The 18,456-nt window shown below is 34.7% G+C and overlaps 1 pseudogene; it reads right to left on the reverse strand.

Annotated features, from left to right (window-relative positions):
• Window positions 1-1,008: 1,008 nt before the first annotated feature.
• LOC148697949 (uncharacterized) lies at window positions 1,009-4,654 on the reverse strand (annotated as a pseudogene).
• Window positions 4,655-18,456: the final 13,802 nt, after the last annotated feature.

Raw genomic sequence — 18,456 nt, forward strand, 5'->3', positions numbered from 1 at the left:
GTTTGACCCTAGCCAACCATTTCAAGCCCATTTATGTAACTACTCATTTGGAGAGAGTACCCTTCAAGAGGGTTTTAATTGATGGATGAGCTGTGATCAATGTGTTACCATATAAACAGATGAAAAAGGTGTGTAAAAGTGAGGAAGATCTCATCCCCACGGATCTAACAATTTCTAGTTTCTCTGGAGCCATCACTAGAACTCATGGGATATTGCCCATGGAGGTTGACTTGGGCTCCAAGTAAATCATGTTAGCCTTCGTTGTTGTAGATAGTACTTCCACGTATGGAGCTATACTAGGCTGATATTGCATTCATCAAAGTCTCTATGTGCCTTCCACCCTGCATCAACAAGTAGCAATTTACCATGAGAAATGAGCCACATGACCAAGATTTTGGGAAATGGTGGAGGCCGAGTCACGGCCATTCCTCCCCACTGCCAATGTGGCAGAAGCCAGCTTTTATAATCCTAGTATGGGATTCTTTAGTGCTTAGAAACTAATGAGAACGACCGCCCGACTAAGGTGACGACCTAAAAGCTTTTGGAGCAAGGATTGTTCCACAGCAGGGAAGAATGTGATAGACCCTATACTGTCCTAACTCCCCAACACCAGTAATGTCAGAACAAAAAATAAATGACCAAGTGGTTGCAGTCAGGTCCTTAATCAAGAGACCATTGGTGTATGGGAGAGAAAGAAAACAAGAATTGAGATAAGTAAAGATGAAGAAGAAGTACATTTCATTTCATGTAAAAAGGATTACAAGAGATACTAACCTAACAACTTTGCATTTCCAATCTTTGAATCTCGACGTCAACCACTGTGATTCTATCTTCCATCATTGATCCTTCCTCCACTAACTATTGGAGTGTGGCTGATGTCTTCGTGTGTTTTTCTTGGAAACATTTAACTCTATTAGATGCCCACTCTGCCTTTTGATGATGATCCCTCAGGGCCCACAGTTTCTCAAAGAAACTAAGAAATGACTTGTATTGAGCCTTTAACAATAACTAAGCGTTGTAGAGTTTGGTGAAAGCCTTTTCAGCATCATGAAGAATCTTAAGACTGAATGAAGCAGTGAAGTCCCTCTTCATCCAATCCTCAAAGATTCGACTAGCATTTTGAAGAAGATGAGATTCTGATGAAAGTGAAGGAGATTGCAGCTTGGTCTTAATCTGCCCGAACTTATTGACCAACTTGGGCAAAGACGTTATTGAAGGAGTAGATGACAGAGGTGGAGGTATTTCTCCAACACCTTTAGCAGTAACAGAAGGGACAGCCTCAGTTGGCAGAGAATGAAGGATCTCTAGAGCAAGAGCAGAAATAGAAGTGGTAACAGCAGTTTTGACCTTCTTCTTAGGCCTAAGGATGGGGATCCCTATGACCCTAGAAGCTAGAGGAGGCCAAGGAAGTTTTGTTTTGTGCACTAGGCTTGGATGAGATTAGCTCGAGTCCTCTCCAGGGCCCTATTACAAGGCAAAAAAGATAAAGTTAGGAAAAGGACTACAATTCAGAATGAAGAAAGGTAAGATTTGAGAAGTCAATATACCAGAATGGAGCCTGAGGCCTTGGAATAAGGGGTAATGACTCTTAGTTGTGGAGGTGGATCACTCCCACTAACTTGAGAAGGAGGAATTGTGCCCGAACATTCACTAAAGGCCTATAAATATCAAAGAGAAAGAGCAAATGTCAGTAACTAAGTTATGGAAAAGAAGATAGAAGTGAAGGTACTTCTATACCTGAGCAGGGTCTTGAGTAGAAGGAGAAAGCTCCTCTGTAATGATTGCTGGATCAGGAAAAGCCCGTGGCCTAATTACCTCTGATACCACGAGGATCTCAGGGACTATAGGTTCCTCAAAGGTTGTTGATGCTGGTTAGAACTCCTGCATGGGGGATGGCTAGGAAAAACAAGATAGAAAATAAGTATAAATAAAATGGGTGTTAAAACAGAAAGATTCATACTAGAAGTACTCATCGGATTGTTGTACTCTTCCACAAAGTGCAACATTTCCCCAGTGGACGAGTCAAATTGAGAAGTAGAAGCCACCACTAAGGGATGAGAGGTTGAAGGAATAGAAGAAGAATTGTGCCCGACCTGAGAAGCAGACTCTCTAACCTTAGCCTACAAAGGTGAAAGACAAGTGTTAAAGCTCCAAGATTGGTAAAGATACAAGTATAAAGAATGAAAAAGAAATATACCTTTAAAGACTTAGCCCAAAAAGGAGAATTTTGTACTATTTGGGCTGGAGATGAAGAAGCCTTAGGTGAAGAGATCATTTCTTCCCTTATGGCCTATTTCAGGTGTTCGGGCAAAGAGTTAAGAAAATGAAGAGGTTAAAGGAATATCGTGAGAAGCATGTCATACCTCTAGTGCTTCAAGGGTAGAATCTTACAGATCCTTGGCCTTTTGATACATCTCGGCCCCCAGTGGATCCTTCCTTGAAACAACAGTAGGCTTCTTGGTTACTTGAGGCCCTAGATTAGAGGAAAATGAAGTTATTAGCTTTTAAACACAAAATGCAAGTAAGAAGGGAAGGTTGAAACAAAATTCACTCACTGGAAGCTTTCTGTTTCTTCCTACCCATGCTCGCCTCAGTTATAGAAGCAGAAGACTTGGAGGATTTAGCAGCATGTGCCCTTGTTGTCTTCTTTAAAGGGGTTGCCTGCAAACCAGGGGTGGAGAGTTGAGCTCCAGGTCGCTCTTTGGGCTCAAACTCAGAATTCTTTACTACTGTTGCTTGAGTCTGATGCGTTGCTCGAGGCTCCATTACAGGTTCTACCTTGCCCTCAGAATCTCCAAGTAACTCGGAGATGCCCCTACCTGCTTCAGCACCTTGTCTTTCTGCTTCAGCCGCGGCTTCTTGAAGCACAAAGGCATCCCCCAGCCTCTTCATCTTGCCCAACATCCATCTCAGCACGATTGCCTTAAGCTGCAAGTGTAGGAAAACCAAGAAAAGTATTAAAAGAATGCAGATTCATAAAATTACAAGTTAAAGAAGTAAGAGGTACCTATTAGAGGGAGTTGGTTCTTCTGATGAATCATTTCCTCCCAACTTTCAAGCTCACTCAGCTTAGGATAAGACTTGATGAAGAGATGCTTGAAAAGGCAATCATGTTCTTCACATAAGTTTCATCCATACTTTTTAGTCCACCTTGTTTCCCACCAAAAAGTGAAGCTTGAAGTACATTCGAAATTAAAGGCATAGGTTTGCTAGCAACCTTGCTCATAACCTCAAGGCTGCATCGAGTAGCTTGGAAATTGACTTCTAGAGGAAAGTGGAGACGGTAGGAGGTGCCACATTGAACAAAGTCAAAAAATAGGATTGGAATAACTTGTATAAAGCCCAGCTGCCTGCTACAGAAGTTTGGATGATAAACTTTTAGCCCGCACTCATAGGGGTCGCTCCTTACATCTCAAGCCAGGTCCATCGACTAAATGCAGCTGATAAATTTCTCTCTACATAAGGTGCTGGCATCTTCTCTAAATGCGTCTTAAAAAGCTTGGTCAGAAAACCAAGGATACCTTCTAAGAACTGAAGCTCCCCACTCCAAGTCTACCCGAGTCTTGCAAACTCTGAAGAAATAGAGACAAGCAAATGTAGAGTGATTGGTTGGAGAACCTTCGGCTAGAATTCTGGCAGGAGCAACACCCTCACGGAATTCAAGGTTGGGAGCCTGAAGCTCGGGGAATTACCATTGAAGCCAAAGCTGAATCTTCCAAGTATGACCATTAAGGTTGGTTTCAAATGGTTCACCCTTGGTGATCTCATACAGGAGATGATAGAAATGAGCAATGAGGAAAGGGCCTGTTGCCATATTATCGAAATTATGCAGAGCTTCCACTAAAGGGATCCACTCGACTTTTACTCCCTTGTACTTTTTGGGGAAAACATGTTTGTTGAGCTAGTATAGTAAAAAATACAAATGCTCTTGATCTCTGTTGGTGTTGGAGGATGAGTGGCCAAATTCCTTTTTCACAAATGGGATAAAACTCGTGAAAGAGGTCCCATAACTCTTGAAAGTCACAAAGTTATACTCTAATTGAACTATAGGACTAGAGCTTCCCGAGCTTTCAGTGGTTGGGCAAGGAGGAGCCCAACCATGGGTAACATCTACGACCCTGCCCGAGGGCCTTAGCCCGAAGACCTTTGCCATATCAAGGATGGTCAGGGACATGAAGCCCATCCTAAAGTTGAAGGTATTAGTGCCCGAGTTCCAAAAAAGAAGAGCCGTAGTGAACAGCTCGGGCTTAGCTATCACAGTCGATTTGGACAACATCATCAGCTCATAAATTTCATTGTTCATCCATTTCCTTTTAAAGATGGGTTTGAGCTTGTTTATCCATTGTGTCCATTCTTCATCCTTTATCAGTGGGAACCCACGACGATGGTTTGACCATTTGGATGAGGAGATGCCTGACTCGGCCAAAAATAGGTTTGGGGTGAACCATTTCTCCTTAGGCATGTTGATTTCAACAGAAATTGGGACTGAAGAGGTCCATGCAGGCTTGAAGGAGTGTGTTTTTCCTTCATCGAAGAAGAGTTTAGTGTGCAGGCCTGCACTAGGGCGATGCAGACCATTGAGTAAACGGCGCATGATGGAAAGACCCTCACCAGATCCGCAAGAAGATTGAGTTCGAGCAACTTTGGGTGCCATTAGATGATTTTAAAGAGAAGATGGGAAGAAAAGTTGGAATTAGAAGTAAAGAATGAGAATGAATGAGAGACGTTTCTAAAAAGTCTGAAGACTTTGAGAATTCTGGGAAGTTCTGGGAATTTGAAGGCTCAAAATGGCTAAGGTGCTTTGCCAAGGAGTTTACGTAAGGATTATATAGTAAGTGCTTAATTAACGATGGAATTTGTGGGTTAGTGCAAGGGTTTTAGTTAACCAACGGCTGCTTTAAATGGTGGAAGTCCCGAGTGAAGACGTGAGATGGCTATTTAATCATTATTAGCGTCTTGGGTTGCAGACCCAACAACGATTAGAGGGGGCACTGTTTAGGTTAATATTTCAACATTGGACCTAGATGAAGGAAAACCAAGGATGCCAACTAAAAGGGGACTTGCCTGAAGCCCATCACCAAGCCCAAAGGCAAAGTGAAGCCTTCTCAGCCAAGATACAAGCCACGTGCTTACCACTGAAGTGACAAGTGATGAAGACTAACCTACTACCAACCAAAGAACACTTTCTAGTGACACTCCAAGTAAAAAGTTGATGACTCACTACCCTTCAGATGCTTTCGGGCAAGAGCAAAGTCATAGCAGTCGGGCTAATTTGCTTATAAAATGAGGAAGAGGCCCCAGAAATAAGGACACTCATCAAACAAAAAAACATTCAAACTCTGCTCTCAAGCTAGATTTGCATCAAAAGTTGAAATCAACCCAGATTCAGTCTTTTTTAGCGACAAGCTATCTCTTGCCCAGTTTAAAGTTCTTTTATCTCCCTTAGTGGCATAGTATTGATTCCTTTGTGTAAATACCATCCATCCCTTTTTAGCATATAAACCCCTGTTAATTCAAGGAGAAATGATTGCAAGAGGTTCAACCTTGACAAACAAGGTGAAATCTTGCTTGACGCTCTTTGTTTGTTTTCTAAATTTGTAGATCTATCACTTAATGCATTCTTCAATATGTATTCAAGTTATTTCCATCAGTTTTCCTATCTTAAGAGCTCCATTTGCATCTGGATCTGGTTAGTTTAATGGATATGTTGTCATTAAAATCAATTAAGAACCACGTAAATGGCTTAAAGGTGCCTGGACTACCTTCATTTGAACATACAAGACTATGAACTAAAAGTCCTTGTTTACAAGGCAAGAAAAAGAACTTAATGTTGAATTAACCTATCCACGACAATCCTTTGATAACAAGAAGTCCAAGTAACTTGGGGCACAAGTAATCGACTAAAAACACTCTTGTTCTACATCTGCTATACTGATATAGCAGTGGAACGCCTAGCACTTAGTTAGTTTTGATTGCGAGCCTCAAGGCCTACACCTAAGGACCCCACAAAGGCACCTTTCAGAACTAGCATTGTCTTCTTCTTGTAGCACATAAACAAGCAAGAGCCTGACTACACATCCAAATTGTCAATCCCTTAGGGAGCTGTGTTGAGGTCCGAGGATCCTTCTCTAGAGAAATCTTTGCATGAGCACTTAGTATATGAACTTTATATGATTATTTCAATGACTAAACGGTGCAAATTTTATAATAGGAACAATTTCTTAATCTTTATTTGAATAATTTGAATCGGTCAATATCTTAATCTTAATTGAAAGGCATCATTTGAATCCGAAATAATTTAGTTATTGAAATATATAGAACAAACTAATGGTGTAGATACCAAATAACATATTCATGATGAACCGTTTATTTATTTGATACGTTTAGATGATTAAACGATTTTTGATTCAAATGATTTTTTTAAAGTGATCTTCAAATGATGACTACAAAATTGAACAATTCCAATTATTGAGTTTATATGCTGAAGATACATTATTTGCAAATGAAGGATATGTGCATCCTCTCGCAGACTATAACAACTTGTCCCTAATTTTATGATTTTATTAATTTTAAAAGAGTGAATTGATGAAAATGCCATTAGAGGCGAGAATGTTGACTTTCGTTGACCACTGTATAGCGAGACGTATGACCCATTTTTGTAGCGTATCCTTATAGTACTGGACGATACGAAAGTGTGGGCATAAGTGAAGCTGAAATCGGAGTTACAATGGAGATTTTAGGAAACTATGAAGCAAAGGTCAATATAGAAAATTCACTATACTAGATATTTTCTTATTATTTTATTGTTTTTTTTTCTAATTCTTGTTTTGTAGGACCCACACTCAAAAACTCTCCTCTTATCTCTCACCATGTGTCAGTTTTTCCCCCATTGGGGACTCTCTTGGACTCTCCTTGTTTTTCTCACTCGATCTCCCTTCTCTCTCACCTCACTTCATCTTTCACCCTCATACTTGTTCTCTTTCTACACTCTCATCCCTTATCTTCACTACATCCACCAAAGCCAAGAAAGCTTTGGTCTTAATATTATCATTGTAATATTATCTTCACTACACTCTCATCCCTTATCTTCCCTTATCATTGTAGTGGAGTTTTACTAATGGTCTTAATATTATACTTAAGTGCGGTTACAATCAGAGACTCCGACTTTCCTAGTTTGAACGACTACGACTTCGCAAGTATTTGTGAGTGGGTCTTTTCTTTTATATAGTATATATATTATTTAAGTTCCATACATAGAATAATAATGCATTTTCTAAGTGATGCAATAATTAAATTGGCGTTATAAGAATTGTCACGATGATGAAAATTGTGAGATTATTATGAATCTCACGGGTTGCACATAGGCCTGGCAAACAGGTCGTGTCTGTCGTGTTCGTGTCGTTTTCGTGTAACACCTGTTATCTTAACAAGTCGTGTCGTGTCACACCCGTTATCTTAAAGGGTCATTAATAGGTCGGGTCACTTTACCCAACGGGTAAAGTGACCCGACCCGTTATGACCCACTATGACCCATTAAGAAAAATGTTTTTTTTCTTAAATTTGCACATACCACACATTGCCACATAAATATTACTTCAAACATTAAAACACATTTGTCGTTTAAATACTGCATCTACACTTGAAAATAAGAGCCTAATAAACAAATATCCATACACTACTAATCTATTACAAAATATTAAATGTGCAAAGATATGCAAAATGAAAGAGTTTTTGTTTTCAAGGTTGTGAAACCTTTCTCAAAAGTTTAAACCTTGTCAATGGAACTCAAAGCTTGCACGTTATTCCTTTTACAAAATTCTCAATTTTCGTTGATCATCATGAAATAAGATTTTGTGGTATCCACTAGTGTAAATATTTTAAATTGAAGATCGAATTCATCTCTGAATGTTTGTTTTTTGCGATTTTTGGCGTATGCGATCTTGAAACATATAAAAACAAGTTTGCCGGTTGGATCATTGAAATTATTTTCGTAGAATGCGTATACCATCATAACAATAGATTCACTAACACTTGGAGTTTATTTATACTTTCATTAAGTATAACATAAAATTTTGTGGTATCTACTAGGGTAAATATTTTAAATTGAAGATCGAATTCATTCATTGTATTCATATAGGGTCAAGGACTGTAGCTGTAAAAAAATCATCAAAATCAGAGTTAAAATAACCGTTAGATTGTGATTTTTCGTTAATAACCGTCAAAAAGTTTTGCGCCATTACTTGATCTCTAAATGTTTGTTTTTTGAAATTTTTGGCGTATGCGATCTCGAAGTATATACAAACATGTTTGACGGTTGGATCGTTGAAACTAGTTTCATAGAATGTGTATCCCATCAAAACAATAGATTCACTAACACTTAAGAGTTTATTCATACTTTCATTAAGTATAACATAAGATTTTGTCGTATCCACTTGTGTAAATATTTTAAATTGAAGATCGAGTTTAGTCATTGTATTCGTATAGGGTCAAGGAGTGTAGCTGTAAAAAATCATCAAAATCGGAGTTAAAATAACCGTTAAATCGTGATTTTTCATTGATACCCATCGAAAGGTTTTGCCCTTTACTTGATCTCTGAATGTTTCTTTTTTGCGATTTTTAGCATATGCAATCTTGAAGCAAATACAAAGAAGTTTGATGGTTGGATCGTTGAAATTAATTTCATAGAATGCGTATCCCATCAAAATGATAGATTCACTAACACTTAAAGAGTTTATTCATACTTTCATTAAGTATAAAATAAGATTTTGTAGTATCTACTAGTGTAAATATTTTAAATTGAAGATCGAGTTCATTCATTGTATTCACATAGGATCAAGGAGTGTAGCTATAAAAAATCATCAAAATCGGAGTTAAAATAACCGTTAAATCGTGATTTTTCAATGATAACCGTCGAAAATTTTTGTCCAGTTACTTGATCTCTGAATGTTTGTTTTTTGCAATTTTTAGTGTATGTGATCTCGAAGTATATACAAACATGTTTGATAGTTGGATCGTTGAAATTAGTTTCGTAGAATGCGTATCTCATCAAAATGATAAATTCACTAACACTTAAAAGTTTATTCATACTTTCATTAAGTTTAACATAAGATTTTGTGGTATCCACTAATGTAAATATTTTAAATTGAAGATTGAGTTCATTCATGATATTCATATAGGGTCAAGGAGTGTAGCTGTAAAAAATCATCAAAATCGGAGTTAAAATAACCGTTAAATCGTGATTTTTCGTTTATAACAGTCAAAAAGTTTTGTCCCGTTACTTGATCTCTGAATTTTTGTTTTTTTAAATTTTTGGCGTATGCAATCTTGAAGCACATACGAACATGTTTGACGGTTGGATCGTTGAAACTAGTTTCGTAGAATGTGTGTCCTATCAAAACAATAGATTCACTAACACTTAGAGTTCATTTATACTTTCATTAAGTATAACATAAGATTTTGTAGTATCCACTAGTGTAAATATTTTAAATTGAAGATCAAGTTCATTCATGATATTCATATAGGGTCAAGGAGTGTAGCTGTAAAAAATCATCAAAATCGGAGTTAAAATAACTGTTAAATCGCGATTTTTCGTTGATAACCGTCGAAAAGTTTTGTCCGGTTACTTGATCTCTGAATGTTTATTTTTTGAAATTTTTGGCGTATGCGATCTCAAAGCATATACAAACATGTTTGACGGTTGGATCGTTGAAACTAGTTTCGTAGAATGCGTGTTCTATCAAAACAATAGATTCATTAACACTTAGAGTTTATTTATACTTTCATTAAATATAACATAAGATTTTGTGGTATCCACTTGTGTAAATATTTTAAATTGAAGATCGAATTCATTCATTGTATTCATATATGGTCAAGCAGTGTAGTTGTAAAAAATCATCAAAATCAGAGTTAAAATAATCGTTAAATCGTGATTTTTCGTTGATAACCGTAGAAAAGTTTTGTCCCGTTACTTGATCTCTGATTGTTTGTTTTTTGAAATTTTTGACGTATGCGATCTCGAAGCATATACAAACATGTTTGACGGTTGGATCGTTGAAATTAGTTTCATAGAATGCGTATCCTATCAAAACAATAGATTCACTAACACTTAGAGTTTATTTATACTTTCATTAAGTATAACATAAGATTTTGTGGTATCCACTAGTGTAAATATTTTAAATTGAAGATCGAATTCATCTCTGAATGTTTGTTTTTTGAGATTTTTGGCGTATGCGATCTTGAAGCATATACAAACAAGTTTGCCGGTTGGATCCTTGAAATTATTTTCGTAGAATGCGTATCCCACCAAAACAATAGATTCACTAACACTTGGAGTTTATTTATACTTTTATTAAGTATAACATAAGATTTTGTGGTATTCACTTGTCTAAATATTTTTAATTGAAAATCAAATTCATTCATTGTATTCATATAGGGTCAAGGAGTATAGCTGTAAAAAATCATTAAAATTGAAGTTAAAATAACCGTTAAATCATGATTTTTCGTTTATAACCGTCAAAAAGCTTTGTCCCGTTACTTGATCTCTGAATGTTTGTTTTTTGTGATTTTTTACTGATGTGATCTCAAAGCATATACAAACAAGTTTGACGGTTGGGATCGTTGAAATTAGTTTCGGAGAATTCGTATCCCATAAAAGAATAGATTGACTAACACTTGGAGTTTATTTATACTTTCATCACCATAAAAGAATAGATTGACTAACACTTGGAGTTTATTTATACTTTCATCAAGTATAACATAAGATTTTGTGGTATCCACTTGTGTAAATATTTTAAATTGAAGATCAAATTCATTCATTGTATTCATATAGGGTCAATGAGTGTAGTTGTAAAAAATCATCAAAATCGAAGTTAAAATAACCGTTAAATCGTGATTTTTCGTTTATAACCGTCGAAAATCTTTGTCCCGTTACTTGATCTCTGAATGTTTGATTTTTGCGATTTTTTGCTAATGTGATCTCGAAGCATATACAAACAAGTTTGATAGTTGGGATCGTTGAAATTAGTTTCGTAGAATTCGTATCCCATCAAGTTCAATGGTGTGTGTGTGTTTGTATACATACATACATATATATATATATATATTTATTTATTTATTAAGTAGATTTAAATCTATTTATTTTGTACGTATAATTGATTGGTACACGGAGTAATACATCACGCGAGTCATTATAAAAATAGTGAGATATGTCATATGTGTGATAAAAAGTTGATAACTTAAAAAAAAAAAAAAAAAAAAAAAAAAAAAAATTTCTCACCACTTCTATTAATTTTCATTTTCCCTCTCTTTTTTGTTTCCTTTTCAACTTTTCTTATAATTTTCACTTTTCCCTCCGGCAGCCTACGGTTCCTACCCATCTTTCCCTAATTCCCTCTCTTTTTTGTTTCCTTTTCAACTTTTCTTATCATTTTCATTTTCCCACCCTTTTTCTTCAAAAAGGGCGGCACTGCAGGGAATGGAATGGAATTATCAATTATGGAACCAAATCAATGGAGGCATATTAAGTAATAATTATTATAGTTTTTATAAAATTTAATTCAAAATTTAATATATATATATATATATATAATTATTATAGATAGTTAATATTTTGGGGGTATAATTATTATAGTTAATTTAATATATATATATATATATTTATTATAGTTTTTCGGGGTATAAAATTGTTAATATAATATATATAATTATTACAGTATTTTTTTAGGGTTATAAAATTATAAAAATAATATTCTGCTTATTGTGTATCATGTTACCTACGTGTATACCCAAATCAACCCGTTATCTTAACAGGTGCTTATCGGGTTACCCGATAACGACCCGATTCGTTATCGTGTCGACCCGAACACCTGTTAATTTCGTGTCGTGTCGTGTTAGGAATTGCCAAGCCTAGTGCGAAGGCTAGGAGCTGCAAGCTCAACTGGCTAGGCAGCTTGGCTGAGTCGCGGCTTGGTTGCGATTTTGAGATTTTTTTTTTTTTAGGAAAACTAATGAAAAGAGCTTGAAAACTTTAAGTTTTAACGATAAGGAAAAAATAAAGAATAAATTGAATAGTACCATATTTGACTTTTTAGTGTAAAAATATGATTATCGTTAAAGTGAACAGTACCGTGGGCTTTTCGTTAAAACTCCTTTTTTTTTTTTTTCTTTTAACTTTTTCATTTTCTAGGGTTTTCAAAACCCAATAAAAAAAATCATGCTTCTATTTTATTTCAATTGTTTGACTCACAATTTCCACATAGTAATTTTATAATTGTGCAATGCATGAATATGTGTGTGTGTGTGTGTGTGTGTGTACATTGACAAATATATGAAACATATGTAATATATATATATATATATATATATATATATATATATATATATCGGAAGGTAAATGTAAATGCATCATGGGGAATGTTTTCATGCTTCGTGGACGTTTCAAATATCTTTCCTTATTTTAAGCGTACTTGATTGGCAGAAAACAATAAAAACCTTTGAATTTGTAAAAGATCATTCTTGGAAAGCCGGAATTGCATCTCCAATGCGTTGTATTGCGTTCAACACAGAAAAAATAAATTGAATCAATAACATATAGATCAATTCAATAAAATAATAAATTAATCATAAAAAGAATGATTAAAATGTAATACTCCCCTAATTGATGATCAAACTCTCTTTAGCGCAGCGTCAAGATCATGTTGATAACGTGTTGTAGGCATAATTTACTAAACAATTATGGAGGCTAGAAGGAGAGAGGGGATGCGGCATAGAGAGAGAATAGAGAGGTGTAATTGTGAGGTGTATGTTATATCACCCCATTGTGCCTTTATTTATAGTAGTGGAGAAGGTTAAATCCTTACCCTAATAGGATTACAACTCTAATGGGATAATATCTAACTGTAGAGAATATTCCAAGATATCCTTAGATATATTAGGATTTACACAATCATATTCCTAATCTAATAGGACTGCAACAAAACATAAATTATAATATTGGTAACTAAATAGACTTGAAAACTACTTAATATGCCCATCTCTTTTACAGTTTTTTTTTTTTACCAGTTCATGTTTCATCATGCATTGTGACATCCTACATCACCCAGGGGAGTGATCCTTAAATGTATATTCTCATCCCTACCTAGCACGAGGCCTTTTGGGAGCTCACTGGCTTTGGGTTCCGTAGGAACTCCGAAGTTAAGCGACTAGCGCGTGAGAGCATTCCCAGGATGGGTGACCCATCGGGAAGTTCTCGTGTGAGTTCCCAAAAACAAAACCGTGAATGTGTGGTCGGGGCTCAAAGCGGACAATATCGTGCTACGATGTTGGAGTGGGCCCGGGAAGTGGTCCCCCCCCCCCCCGGGCCGGGATGTGACATGCATACCCTAATAGGATTTCAACTCTAATAGGATAATATCTAACCCTAGAGAATATTCCAAAATATCCTTAGATACATTAGGATTTACACAATTACATTCCTAATCTAATTGGACTACAACAAAACATAAATTATAATATTGGTAACTAAATAGACTCAAAAACTACTTAATATGCCCATCTCTTTTAGAGTTTTTTTTTTTACCAGTTCATGTTTCATCATGCATATTTTAGTAAAACTACTATGTTTTTGTAATTTTTTAGACTGAGGAGGAGGAACAAAGGCTAAAGTACCTCCAATTTATTCAGGTGGATGCAGCTCATGCCGCAATTTGCTTCACAAACCTCTACGGTTAGCTTTTGTACAATATGTTGTATATTTGAGGATCTCTCTACATCTTCATTTTTGCTTTCTTTCTGGTTGTTGCAAGTTTGTAATTTTACGTGCTGCTTGATTATAAAAATGTCAAAGTGCAAGGTATATGTTGCACAAGCATGTAAATGGTACAAATTGTTCTTGGTTTTGTACAGTAAACTTTTGAGTGTTACAATCCTTGAAAAGGGATTGTGACTGACGTGAACAAATTTACTGTTTTGGGGATAAAGTTTGATTTTCTAATACATAATATAACAAAGGCCTAGAAAGTTTCCTTGAAGGAATTTGCAAATGATTTTTGTGCATCTTGGCATGTAGTTTATATGAAGGGACATTAATGTGTGTTATCTACATTGGTCAAATGTGTGTTATCTGTATTGGTGTATTTCAGGATGTGATTCCGTTTCTGCCATCTTTTTAGTGCATCTTTTTGTGAAAATTATTCATGCCTGTTGCAATTAATACATTCAATCCCCGTAATGAAGCATGGGCACATTTTCTAGTACATACTAAAGTGGCTATTTGCAATCAGAAAATTAGAGATTGCTTGACTGGTTTGGCCAAATATTTCTAATGAAAAATAATGGACTCCCCACTTAATCGACAGATTAAATGACTCATTATCATGTATGACCGCCTATGAATGTATGTTAAACAGATTATGGTGTAAGAGATGTACAACGAATTAAAGCTCAAAAAAATTATTTCATTGTCATTGTAAATGTTTTATACGGGAGGCAATGTAAAGCTTATTGTCTATTACAATTTTAACTAAAGGAGGTCATGCATACATTGGTTAATATAAGGTGATCAATTAACCATTATAGCCATGTATGTATCTAGTTAATTTAATGATTGATTGACCATTATAGTCATATATGTAAGGTTAATCTTATGCGATCGATTAACATAAGAAATATTATTGTTGTTATTAATAATTGCATCTCGTGTGACACACTCTGATCCGGAAGGTCCCCCTAAACTCCGAATTGAGTTGTGTTGGTCAACACCGGAAGATGACGAATCCATAAAGTGTAGTGATGTGGAAACTGTGAATAAATTTAAAACCTAAAAATGACTAAATGCAAGAGTGCACATGTGAGCGGGAATGAACTCATTTCACACGTGATATCAGAGCATAAGTAAAGTGCAGTAAAAGTAGAATGAGAATTGTACCATCCAAGGTAGTCACCTATACCAAAATTTGCCAAAACTCCTTGTCGACAAGAAAGCTTAGCTACTAAACTTGGAGGGGCGAAAAATAAGGGTGAGTAGGTCTAAAAATAAAGTTTTGTAAAAACCCTTTCGAAAACATAAAAATCCCTCACCGTAAAACAAGAATAGTTTCAAAAATATACATACTATGTATAGTATGAAAGTACTTACTTTAGATTGCAATATCTCAAGAATTCAATGTCACAATATATTTCGTAAATAACCATCTAACATTCGACAGTCACATAATCTCACATAAACAAACATATCATATCAGGTGCTCATCGACATATGCTGACATATGGGTTCATGCAGAGGTATATTGACATGAACAGGACTGGGTGTAATAATGATGTACGCTCTAGTACTACAATCACATGAAGACTGGCATTAAGCGCGTCATATACGAGCCCTAATTGCCTATAACAATCTAGGATAGGACTAGCACCTGCAATGGATCCAAAGTGAGAGTAAGGTGTGAAGTGAACATACTCGTGAAAGACTAGCCCTAACCTAGGTGAGTACTGACACCGGTGCAGCAACGATGAGCAGATAACGTAAATAAAATCATACAACGGTAAATCAATAATTTATGTTGACATAAAACTATTCACTGCAGTAAATATAAACAAGGTATCCTGTAATAATATGCATACATGTGCATCTAGGCCTGGCAATTCCTAACACGACCCGATAACCCGACACGACACGACACGAAATTAACAGGTGTTCAAGTCGACACGATAACGAATCGAGTCGTTATCAGGTAACCCAATAAGCACCTGTTAAGATAACGAGTTGATTCGAGTATACACGTGGGTAACACGATAAGCAGAATATTATTTTTATAATTTTATAACCCTAAAAAATACTGTAATAATTATATATATTAATTTAACAATTTTATACCTCGAAAAACTATAATAAATATATATATATATATATATATTAAATTAACTATAATAATTATACCCCCAAAATATTAACTATCTATAATAATTATATATATATATATATTAAATTTTAAATTAAATTTTATAAAAACTATAATAATTATTAATTAATATGCATCCATTGATTTGATTCCATAATTGATAATTTCATTCCCTACAGTGCCACCCTTTTTGAAGAAAAAGGGAGGGAAAATGAAAATAATAAGAAAAGTTGAAAAGGAAACAAAAAAGAGAGGGAATTAGGGAAAGATGGGTAGGCACCGTAGGCTGCGGGAGGGAAAAGTGAAAATTATAAGAAAAGTTGAAAAGGAAACAAAAAAGAGAGGGAAAAATGAAAATTAATAGAAGCGGTGAGAATTTTTTTTTTTTTTTTTTTAAGTTATCAACTTTTTATCACACATATGACATATCTCACTATTTTTATAATGACTCACGTGATGTACTACTCCGTGTACCAATCAATTATACGTACAAAATAAATAGATTTAAATCTACTTAACAAATAAATATATATATATATATATACACACACCATTGAACTTGATGGGATACGAATTCTACGAAACTAATTTCAATGATCCCAACCGTCAAACTTGTTTGTATATGCTTCGAGATCACATCAGCAAAAATCGCAAAAAACAAACATTCAGAGATCAAGTAACGGGACAAAGCTTTTCGACGGTTATAAACGAAAAATCACTATTTAACGGTTATTTTAACTTCGATTTTGATGATTTTTTACAACTACACTCATTGACCCTATATGAATACAATGAATGAATTGGATCTTCAATTTAAAATATTTACACAAGTGGATACCACAAAATCTTATGTTATACTTGATGAAAGTATAAATAAACTCTAAGTGTTAGACAATCTATTCTTTTATGGGATATGAATTCTCCGAAACTAATTTCAACGATCCCAACCATCAACCTTGTTTGTATATGCTTTGAGATCACATCAGTAAAAAATCACAAAAAACAAACATTCAGAGATCAAGTAACGGGACAAAGCTTTTTGATGGTTATAAACGAAAAATCACGACTTAACGGTTATTTTAACTTCGATTTTAATGATTTTTTACAGCTACACTCCTTGACCCTATATGAATACGATGAATGAATTTGATCTTCAATTTAAAATATTTAGACAAGTGAATACCACAAAATCTTATGTTATACTTAATGAAAGTATAAATAAACTCTAAGTGTTAGTCAATCTATCGTTTTGATGGGATACGAATTATCCGAAACTAATTTCAACAATCCCAACTGTCAAACTTGTTTTAACATACTTCGAGATCACATCAGCAAAAAATCACAAAAAACAAACATTCAAAGATCAAGTAACGGGACAAAGCTTTTTGACGGTTATAAACGAAAAATGACAATTTAACGGTTATTTTAACTCTGATTTTGATGATTTTTTACAACTACACTCCTTGACCCTATATGAATACAATGAATGAATTCAATCTTCAATTAAAAATATTTACACAAATGGAAATCACAAAATCTTATATTATACTTAAAGATAATATAAATAAACTCTAAGTGTTAGTCAATATATCGTTTTGATGGGATACAAATTCTCCGAAACTAATTTCAATGATCCTAACCGTTAAACTTTTTTGTATATGCTTCGAGATCACATCAGTAAAAAATTGCATAAAACAAACATTCAGAGATCAAGTAACGGGAGAAAACTTTTTCACGGTTATAAACAAAAATCACAATTTAACGGTTATTTTAACTCCGATTTTGATGATTTTTATAACTACACTCCTTGACCCTATATGAATATCATGAATGAATTTGACCTTCAATTTAAAATATTTACACTAGTGGATACCACAAAATCTTATGTTATACTTAATGAAAGTATAAATAAACTCTTAAGTGTTAGTGAATCTATTGTTTTGATAGGATACGCATTCTATGAAACTAGTTTCAACTATCCAACCGTCAAACATGTTTGTATATGCTTCGAGATCGGATACGTCAAAAATTTCAAAAAACAAACATTCAGAGATCGAGTAACGGTACAAAACTTTTCGACGGTTATTAACGAAAAATCACGATTTAACGATTATTTTAACTCCGATTTTGATGATTTTTTACAACTACACTCCTTGACCATATATGAATACAATGAATGAACTCGATCTTCAATTTAAAATATTTACACAAGTGGATACCACAAAATCTTATGTTATATTTAATGAAAGTATAAATAAACTCTAATTGTTAATGAATCTATTGTTTTGATAGAACACGCATTCTACGAAACTAGTATCAACGATCCAATCGTCAAACATGTTTGTATATGCTTTGAGATCGCAAACGCCAAAAATTTCAAAAAACAAACATTCAGAGATCAAGTAACCAGACAAAACTTTTCGACGGTTATCAACGAAAAATCGAGATTTAATGGTTATTTTAACTCCGATTTTGATGATTTTTTACAGCTACACTCCTTAACCCTATATGAATATATGAATGAACTTGATCTTCAATTTAAAATATTTACACTAGTGGA

Source organism: Pyrus communis, chromosome 3 (genome assembly GCF_041283825.1).
Source record: "Pyrus communis isolate YQ-2024b chromosome 3, ASM4128382v1, whole genome shotgun sequence".
NCBI classification, from domain to species: domain Eukaryota; kingdom Viridiplantae; phylum Streptophyta; class Magnoliopsida; order Rosales; family Rosaceae; genus Pyrus; species Pyrus communis.